This window comes from Equus quagga, chromosome 15, assembly GCF_021613505.1.
Source record: "Equus quagga isolate Etosha38 chromosome 15, UCLA_HA_Equagga_1.0, whole genome shotgun sequence".
In the NCBI taxonomy this organism is placed as follows: Eukaryota; Metazoa; Chordata; class Mammalia; order Perissodactyla; family Equidae; genus Equus; species Equus quagga.
In genome coordinates, this window is record NC_060281.1 from 36,447,168 (window position 1) to 36,457,715 (window position 10,548).

At 42.4% G+C, this 10,548-nt stretch overlaps 1 non-coding gene across 1 annotated transcript; it reads left to right on the forward strand.

Moving 5' to 3' along the window:
- The first annotated feature begins 6,616 nt into the window (after window positions 1-6,616).
- On the forward strand, window positions 6,617-6,688 carry TRNAA-AGC (transfer RNA alanine (anticodon AGC)). The gene has a single exon. It is a non-coding gene; the product is annotated as a tRNA-Ala (tRNA).
- The last annotated feature ends 3,860 nt before the right edge of the window (window positions 6,689-10,548 follow it).

Here is a 10,548-nt window from a genome sequence, read left to right on the forward strand (position 1 = left end):
AAAGGAATGGAGTATGGATACATGCCACAATATGGATAAACTTTGAAAACATTATGCTAAATGAAAGAAGCCACCCACAAAAGGTCATCATATTAGTTTTCTAGGGCTGCTGTAACAAAGTTCAAATGACTGGGTCACTTAAACATCAGAAATTTATTGTCTCACAGTTCTGGAGGCTAGAAGTCCAAAGTCAAGGTGTTAGCAGTGTAGATTCCTTCTGAAGCCTGTGAGGGAGGGAATGACCTTTCTCTTTGGCTCATAGATGACCATCTTTAGGTTCATATGGCATTTTCCCTGTATGTGCATCTCTCTGTTGAAATTTCCCCTTTATAGAAGGACAACAGTCATATTAGATTAGGACCAACCCTAAAGATCTCATCTTAACTAGTTACAACTGCAACAACCCTATTTCCAAATAAGGTCACATTCTAAGGTCTTGTGGATTAGGACTTCAGCGCATAAATTTGGGGGAAACACAATTCAATCCATAATGATCACATAGTTTATATTTATACTAAATATCTAGGATGCATAAGTCCATAGAAACAGAAGGCAGATTGGTGGTTGCCAGGGGCATTGGGTGGAGAGAGGATTAGGGAGTAACTATTTAAAGGGTATTGCTTTTTTTAGAGTGATGGAAATGTTTTACAGCTAGATAGTGGTGACAGTTGCGCAATGTTGTGAATGTCCTAAATGGTACTGAATTGTTCACTTTAAAATGGTTAATATTATGGTATGTGAATTTCACCTTATAAATAATTAAAAAAAGAATCTAAGGGAATGAGAATCCAAGAGAGGAACAACTTACTTTTTCAGGAAATAATGAGGGTGCAATCTTTGTCTTAGGTTGTGCCTTGGAGGAATTTAGACACTAGCATGGCAAACGCATTTCCTGATACAGTGAAGGAAGTATCTGTTGTATGGTGGACTCCTCGGCTTGGTTGGTTAAGCTGTCTGACTGTTAAACAGATAGACATTAGTCTCAATGGGGCTTGCTTTTGTCTTAGGATATCATCTGTCTCCTCTGCTGCTTTTTGGAAAAAAAAAAAAAAAAAAAGGAAAAGACACATCAAATAGAGAGGGCTTCTATTTGCTTACCTGAACATCTAAAGTTTCCCTCCCTTTCTCAAAATTTGACTGGAACAGATTTTTCTACTCCCCGCTCCCTTGAATCTAAGAGTTGGTACCCAAAGACTTTGGAAACAAAATCAAACTGATTTTAATTTATCCATCCAGTGCAAGACTATGTGTAGAAAGCAGAGTTCAGTGTAGTGTTTATATTACATGGCAATTGCTTACTCACTTCTTGTTTATACTTGCAGTGTTTCTTTTCAGAAATACATATACAACCAATCTTTGTACTTACTACCCCCATTTCCCTCGGGTGCATCTTCTGGATGGTGTTTTACCAGAGGGATCTAGAGGTTGGAATTTTAAAATAGCACTCAGAGGTTTTGCAATTGCACTTCAGCCAGATATGTGTGTGTGGCGGTGGGGGGGGGGCGGGGAGGTTTGATCACAAGATTTGTGGAAACATCCTGTGAGGGACAACTCAATATCGACCAAAATAGCAGGTCATCTTACCAAAACCTTGAGATTGAACCAGGGATCCAGTCAGTCTTACGTTATCCCATTTGAACTATTTTGGGCCACTCAGAGGGGTTAATATTTCAATTGCTTCTTCAATCATTCAAATGATTTTTAATTTTCACTTTTGGAAACTTTTATGTTCCTTAAGCATTACCATTTTCCATTATTCAATCAGTCATTCATTCACCACTCACCCTGAAAGATTTGGGATCCAACTTTTGGTGATTCTGGATGGATGGGGTGGGGGAGAGAGCCAGAAGAAAACAGAGAGGTAAGGAAGTTCAGTGGGCAGCATCTCCGTTCCTCCACCTACTGTCTATTTCATGACTCAAAAAATTAAGAGACTCAACAAAAATGTTTGTCAAGTTCTTTATTTTTCCTCTTCATCTTTTTTTCCTGTTCTGCTCTTCAATGTTACCGAAAAATAGAACCCAAGGTGAACTTCCCTTTGATGCTGTGGTAGGCCTCTTTTTCTTGGTGATGATTTAGGGTGAACTGGTTCCCCCCCCTTTTTCCCTCTCCTATCTTGTCTTCCTTTTGCCAAAACAGCCACCCCGTGTGTTACCAAGGTCTACGGAGCAGAAATGGGACAGCCGTAAAGGCAATGCATTGGATCATTGGTTTTGTCATGTGAGCAGGGAAATCATGAGAAAATAAACGAAAGAGTGCAAGAAAGGTTTGGTTACAGAGTAAAGGAGACAAATAGAGATACAGGGAATTGTACTCAAGACTTTGTATGTGGAAGGCACCTTTTCAACATTAAAGTACAACCAATAAAAATCAGCTTGCCCTAGATATTCTTATAAAATATCACTGCCATGTGTTTTTAAAGATTTTATTGTTCCTTTTTTTCCCAAAGGCCCCTGGTACATAGTTGTGTATTTTTAGTTGTGGGCCCTTCTAGTTGTGGCATGTGGGATGCTGCCTCAGCATGGCTTTATGAGCAGTTCCATGTCCACGCCCAGGATTCAAACTAGCAAAACCCTGGGCCACCAAAGCAGAGTGCATGACCTCAACCACTCGGCCACAGGGCTGGCCCATCAGTGCCCTTTTTGAATTGTTTTGAGAAACCTAAAAGTTGGCAAGACAGAATCCACCGAGGTAAGTTCCATTAACTTTGAAATCATTAAAATAGATCCTCTCTAGCATTTCTGGTTCAAGAAACTTCCTACTCCAATCTGAAATTTGTACACAGTTGCTGAAACATATTTAAATTAATAGCATTTTACCAATTATATGTAAAATTAATTATATACATATATTATTTAACCTAGGTAGGTAAAGTTTCTCTTTTTTGACTTGTGGAATTTATAACAGAAAGCATCACAAATGATTATGAACTAATTAAGGAGGCGAAACACACCAAATATAGCTAATTACTTTTGGTATGTTTCTTTCTATAAAGTGTTGGAAAATATTTGGTGCAATCCAGCAGTTTCTTGGAGGCCTCAAAGACAATTTTTTAAAAAGTTCTCTCTTAACATCAACAGTGGTAAGTCATGCTCATGGTACGTACCCTTCGTATGTGATGAAAATGGTACTTTACATCTGTGGTCTTCCTTGCCAAGACACATAGCCCCAGCCTGATCATGACAAAGACAGCAGACAAATTCCATTCGAAGGGCATCCTACAATATACCTGACCACTATTCCTCTAACCTATCATGGTCATTGTGATGGTTAATTTTATGTGTCAATTTGACTGAACTAAGGGATGCCCACATAACTGGTAAAACACTATGTCTCGGTGTCTTTCTGAGAGTGTTTCTGGAAGGGATCAGCATTTGATTCAGTAGACTGAGTAAAGGGATCCACCTTCACCAGTGTGGGTGGGCATCAAGCAATCCCTTGAGGGACCAAAAAGGATAAAAAGGCAAAAGAAAGAGGAAATCCTTTTCTCTTCTTGAGCTGGGAAATCCATCTTCTCTTGCCCTAGGACATCTTGGAGCTCCTGGTTATGGAACCTTCCAACTGGGACTGAATTATACTACTAGCTTTCTTTCCTCTCCAGCTTGCAGATGGCAGATTGTGGGACCACTCAGCCTCCACAACCAATGAGTCGATTCCTATAATAAATCTCTTATATATATATATATATATATATACATACACACACACACACATATATATACACATCTTGTTAAAACAAAATAAAATGGAGACCATGCTTGAAAATCTCCCAAGAAGACAAAACCATTGAAGTCACATAAGCAAAACTAAATCTAGCTTATTTCATGAACAGAAGTGAAACTTAGGTTATTTCTTGTAAAAACCTCTGATAATCATAAAAGAAGCTTAAGTCACCTTCCTAAAATGGTATAAGATGATCACTTTTAGCCAGTCCCCTGGTGTCTTGAAACCCGCCTTGTAATAGCCAATTATTGTAAAGGTTAAACAACTTCCTCATTTTCGCTTTCTAAGTCATCCCATAATGTCACGCCTCTGAGCTTCATGGCAGTTTTGGACTTGAAGACCCCCAGTTCAAGAACTGTTCTTTTGTGCACCATAAACTCTTACTAAATACTGTTTTACTGATCTGGCTTCAATTTTTACTGTTTCTGAATTTTTGACCATATATATAATATATATGGTCAAATATGTATATATGATATATGTATATATATGGTCAAAAAGTATACATAAATATATGCATATGTATATATATGTGTGTCTATATATATATATGTGTGTGTATATATATATCCTATTGCTTCTGTTTCTCTGGAGAACCCTGGCTAATAAAATTATCGAAAACAAGAAAAATCTGAGAAATTGTCACAGTCAAAAGAAGGCTAAAGAGACGTGACAAATAAATGTAATGTGATATCTTGGAAAGATAAAGGATATTAAGCAAAAACTAATGAAATCTGAATAGACTATGGATTTATTTAATAGAAATGTATCAACATTTGTTCATTAATTTAGCAAATGTATCATCCTAATGTAAGACGTTAATAATAGAGGAAGCTGGGTGCAGGGTATATAGGAACTCTCTGTAATATTCTCTCAATTTTTCTGTAGATCTTTCCTATAAAATTAAGCTCTTTATAAAATAAAAGTGACCTTCCCTTTAGACATACAAGAGAAGAGGGTGCTGAAAAAGATTTGGGGCAAAGATTTTGCTCTGGAGAGTGAATGCATTTATAGCAGGGCTTTTGTACTCATTAGCACCCACATTCAACACAATGATGTCTTATAGGGCCGATGCCACTGTCTAGTTTCTATGAAGATTATTTCCTTATAACATTCAGCACAGGCTAAAACAAAATAGTGAGGATGTGAATAGCAAAGTGAACTGCAAATAGTCCCAGAGCTGCTCCAATAGAAAGCTGGATTGAGTAGCCTTTTGTGCGTATGGAGTTAAAAATAAGTTATAGGAAAAGATGAAAGAATCTACACTAGAACTAGGTGGTGAATCCTAGATTCTCAGACTAAGGGCCTGATGCACTGCTGACTGAGCTGTCCAGGAGTCCGACGGTTTCAGTGGGAATTGATTCAAACCAAAAACATTTAGTCGCTGCTTAACGTTTCCTCCTTATTCTTTCCCTTCTATTTTAAATCCAAACACGCTAAAAATCAGTTGCTCCCAGCGCAACATCCAAGCACAAAACCGCTGCTAGATTCTGTCTCTAAGCTCAATGCTGCCCCTACACGGGGATTCGTACAATGTTGCCTTTCCAAACCCTCCAGTACCGGAGGATACTGCTTCACAGATAGTCAACCACAGGTGCGCCCCTGAAAATGCTCAGCTTCTGTTTGCTGTGACACGTTGCAGCAAGGCACTCTCGGAATCACAACATCCTAAGCAAGATGAGACGTATCTTTTGTGGGACATATGCTTTCGAACCACTTACCTTAGGAGGAAATTTCTTCTCTTCCTGAGGGCCTGGAGAAAGCATAGTAGAGATGCAGGACTTGGTCACTTTCTAGCTCTGCGCCTGTCCATATCCTATCTGTCCTTGGAGGCCCATCCCCAAACTCTATTCCTATTCTATTCTCACCCTCCTCCTCTGCTGCCTCTTCTCTCTCCCATCGGCTTCATCCCTCTCCCCACCACGAGCCAGGCCACTCTCCCTTCTCCAACCCTCCCATGTTTCCCCTCCTCAGCTCATTCCAGTTCCCAACCACTTGCCTTTCTAGGACAGTAATAACATAACCTATCTGAGCACCTGCCCTCTCCTCCCCACCTCTTCCCCCATCATAAGGTTTAGGATTTCCTCCAACTTCATATCTAGGTTTGCCTACAGGCAGGAAGTGTCGACTTTCTGAGTCTTGAGGACTGATGGAATTTACGGACTTGTCCAGGCATAGGGAAAGTTTACAAAGAACGTATTTGTTTCACAGGTCGCACCCAGCTTCCCTTGTACTTTCATCATTGCGCAGCTGATTGGTCTAAAAGAGAGGCTATAACAAGAGCGCCCACATTTCTCCTCTCTCCTCTGTGTTCTGCCTCTCGTTTATTGTCTTCAGACCAGAGCTATAGCTTCACTGAAACAAAGCCGCTGTCATGTTCCCAAATCCAGATGCTGGATGCAGAGGTTTCCAAGAGCGTGTAAGACTGCCTGAGACGCATACTAAGTATTGTGAATTAATGAACATCCTGTCTTATCTCCACATCTGGATCTACACTCCCTCGGTAGCAGTCCCTGAGTATGTCTTTGCCTTCCCTGGCACTAGCTTTTGCGTCTTTTTGGCCACTTCGTAGGCAGAGAAGGACTTTTAAAGAAGGGAGAATCTGAAGACATAACAGAAGGTTCAACCTGGAATTCTTCTCGTGGTGGACTGGAATTGACATAACAGGCAGATGGCTAAAAGCAGTTCTTGAAGGGGGCAGGGACTGTGGGAAGATCAAGCATCTTTCTGTCCAGAAGGCATTTCTCCTTCTCCTGGTATAGCTGTAAAATAGGATTCAATCCAGAAGTTTCAGAAAGAGAGGAGTCAAATATAGTGGACTTTGACTTGCCAACACTTTCAGACAACGCTGTAAATAGATAATATAATATACTTTACACATGGAGTTAACCAAGGGGGTGTAGCTCAGTGGTAGAGCGCGTGCTTAGCATGCACGAGGCCCTGGGTTCAATCCCCAGCACCTCCATTTGTTCTCAGCTCCCTCACAGGGGCATGATAGTAACTCTGCTCCGGACTTCAACCACTCTTTTCTTTGTGCATACTTTGATTCATGCAGTGTTTGGCACTTAACCATTTCTACTCTGGGCTTTGACACTCCTTGGACCTCCCAACCTGACTGCCTCAGCACAATAAAGCGAGGAACCAAGTGAAGTACAGAAGCTGTTCGCTCAGAATCAATCTGAAGGCGAAGCACCAAGCATACCACCACGCCATAGACGGTCCGTTCCCCTCTGCTGCAATTTTTCATTATTATTACGAAGCAGGGAAGAAACAGACAGTTGGAGACAGAAGGGGGGAAATGGGGGCTCTTGGAAAAATTCCTTTAGATTCCTCTCCCCTCCCCGTTTTTTCTTCCAGCTGTGCCACTGCCGATGGATAATGCAGGCTCGGGAGAAAACTTTCCTTCTCGTTTTCCTTTCCCCACTAGCCCTTATGCATCTGCCACACATCGAATCTTGGTTGGGCAGCAAAAAGTCCGTCCAATCACCAGTCATTGAGTGCTGTGATCCTAGCTTTTCCTCCGTGAAGGAATATTTAGGATACTGTCCAAAGGAAAGACACTTCTCGTGAAATTCAGAGCTTTCCAAAATCCATAGTTGAAAAAATGGTTTCCAGAGATGAAAAGAGCAGCTAGTGGCTCTCAGTGCCATGACAGTATTGGGCAAAAATGGCTACGCCTTTCTGTGGGACAAATGCTTTTAAGCCCATTTCCCTTAGGAGGAAGAGAACCTCCCGGTTTCCTACTTCGCTAGAGGGAGCAGAGGAGACAGAGCCAACAGCGGCACAAATTACCTCCCGGGCCATCCCAATCCTACGCATGAGTAAAGACCTAGCCCCAGCCCTTTTTACCCCTTGCTCTTCCAGCTCCTCTCTGCAGCCCCAGCCACTTGCCTCCTCCTATCCCCCCTCTTTTCCTTTGCCACCTACTGTGTCACCTTCTCCTCCACTTGACCTCCCCCCCACCTTTCATCCCATTCCACTGCTTCCTCTTAGCTAAATTTTTCCCAGCAGATCACTTCAGTTCCTGCAGCTCCACTTTCTAGGTTAGCAGTTCTCAAACCTGGGTGACAAAATGATCTGGGGAGGCATTTCAAGTGTGTAGATCCCCACTCCCCCCACCCCCCAATCCTGTGATTCTTAGCGCACTCAGGAGCTATAAGGTGGAAATGGGAATACGTCTACTTATAAAGTTCTCAGACGGTTCCCCAGGTTCAGGAAACACTGCATTCTAGTCTAAAACCTTTTATCTCTGTATCAGAGGGTCACTTCTGGCCGACTATGTTATTCACCAAGTTACTTTTAAATATCATCTGGCCTCTAATTGCCCATCTTAGCGACTTTCCAGCACCAACTGAGCCTAACTTGGTTATTCCAGAGAGGGGAGGGGAGATGACTTGAGCAGAGGAGGAACCGAAGAGCTGATATATTACTTATTCCGATATTCAGGAATGTAGAGGTTAGAAAAATATCAGAATGAAAATCAACAGTCAAAGAGAAGACACATGATCTGGGATTACTCCTGAAACTCATATTTGGTCGCCACAAATTTTGACAACAGGAGGGGAGCGTCGATTCTTTGCACCTCTGTGATGGGTGAGGTTTGAACATCTGTCCAGGAACTGGGCTGGGGAGGGAAGGTTATTATAAAAGTTTAATTTGCCTCGCAGTTCTTGCTCAGCCTCCGAAATGCCCACCTTGTGCTTCTTTGAGCGTCTCAGAAACAGAACTGCAGATCTCCAAGAGAAAGCCACTGCCCAGTTACTTGACTATGATGCTGGGCTCAAGAGTTTGCTCTGGCAGTGACAGTCTGTGACAACATATACTTACTGTTTTTCATTTGGGACCTATTTTCTCATTCCATTTGGATCTAAATTTCCCAAAGCAACTTTTCAGGTTCTTCTCTTTTGCACCCTTCTTTGTCATTTCCCCATGAGCTCGACAGCTAGAAGCACTGGAGGGGCAGGGTATGATGATTTGGGAAATCCGAGATACTGCGGAGACTGCCTGGAGAAGGAACAGCGCATTCGGGTTTCAACTTGAAATCACTTGAGTTAATGTGGGCCTATGCATGTCGGTGGCTGAGGTTTCCAGATCCTAGGGTTTAGCTACCCCCTTCCTCTGGAAAAATGAGTCCAAAATATGGATTCCCCTGTCGGTTATGTGGCCAGAGTTCCATTACATTATGGGGACTTCTTATCTCTCATGGCTTTTGACAGCGGCCTGAGAGATTCCCTGAGGCAGTATCAGGGCTCCATGCCAAATATAGTGAGACTGTAAAGAGCAAGAGGAAAAAGATGCCCTGAGAATCCGTGAGTGATCAAATGGGAGGAGGTGATCCACACTGTTTTTCACTGCTTTGCCTACTCTGTGCCACAATCAGGAGTCAAGAGAATGAGAGTCAAAGAGAAGGAAAGTTCATTCATTTAGTCTTTGCCCTGGAATAATTTAGACAGCAGCATGACGACATACCTGGAAGGAGAGAGCCCAGAGACGGCCCTGGTGGGGGCTGTGTGGCTTAGCTGGTTAAAACGTCTGCCCTGGGTTTGAGCCCCAGAGAAAACTGAGCTTGTGATTGATGCCCGCTCCCTCTTGTGATCTCGGAGGAACTAGGAGGAGCATGCTTTTAGTTTCTCCAAATGAGGGAAATTCGACGTGATCTTTTACACTTCCACTTCACGCTTTAAAATGTCCTTTTCGAATACAAAACATAGCATGCAAAGGGTTTGACAAAGAAAAATGCAACGATTGGTATTTTAACCTGACACATGACTTGCACAGAAAACAGTGCAGCGCAATGACATTCTGTAGTTTGTGCTGAGTCCTTAACAAGTGTTTGTGTTTTTTGGTTTTGAAATGCAAGCAACTTATTTATCTGTTCTTATTCCCACCCAAACACCTTTGGCCACATCTTCCTCTGGGACATTCGGCGTGGTGTTACATGAGGTGTTATTACTTCATTTAAAGATTTAAGGAAAAAAACTGAAGTTCATTGAGGAAACGTAGAAGCTAAGGAATTTAAATCTGCTGTTTGCCAGTGTTCCTGAGATTTTCCTTCAGCTAGGTGTTTTGGTTGACAGGATAGTGGGGAGTTAGTGGGTATCTTCTCGTATATATTTTGCGTAAACTTCCTATGAAAGTCGACTTAATATGGAATAAAAATAACGATGCTCACAAAACCGTTGGTTGCCCGCTCATCTGAAGCATCCCGCGAGCCTGAGCCAGCTCTCTTCAGTCTTCCAAACTTTGTTGTAAACGTTCGCTTCGCAAAAGTTTTGCTACTGCCATCTTACCTTCGTCCAACGTCCACTCACTCACTCAGCAAAGAGAACTTGGGACCTGGCGCCCAGCGCCTCTGTCGCTTACGTCCCATCCTCCACTCCCGGCGGCGGAGGCAGCGGTGGGGGAGCGGGGAGAGCGAGCGGCTTAAGGAAACCGGCGGGAAGCTTTTCTGCTCCTCGGCCTCAGACCACTCAGTGCTCATAAAACAGCGGAAACTTCGCGGTACTGCTTATTTTTGCTCTTTTTCTGTCGTACTTTTTAGGTTTCCTTCCAAATGAAACCCAAGATGAATGGGTCCGTGGCTGCAGACTTCGTGCTCCTGCCGGAGGAATTGCAGATAAGCCTAGTTCCGTTTCTTTTCTTCTCTTTCTTCTTTCTTCTCCCTGTGAATGCCCCTATCTTGGGTGGCACCAAGGCTCCTGGAGTAGAAATGGTATAATACTGAAGAGAATCAGTTGGATTGTATACTTTTGTTTTAATGGGAGCAGGAGAAACTTGACAAAACGTATGACAAAAAACGGGAGGAAAAATAAAGAAAAGACTAGC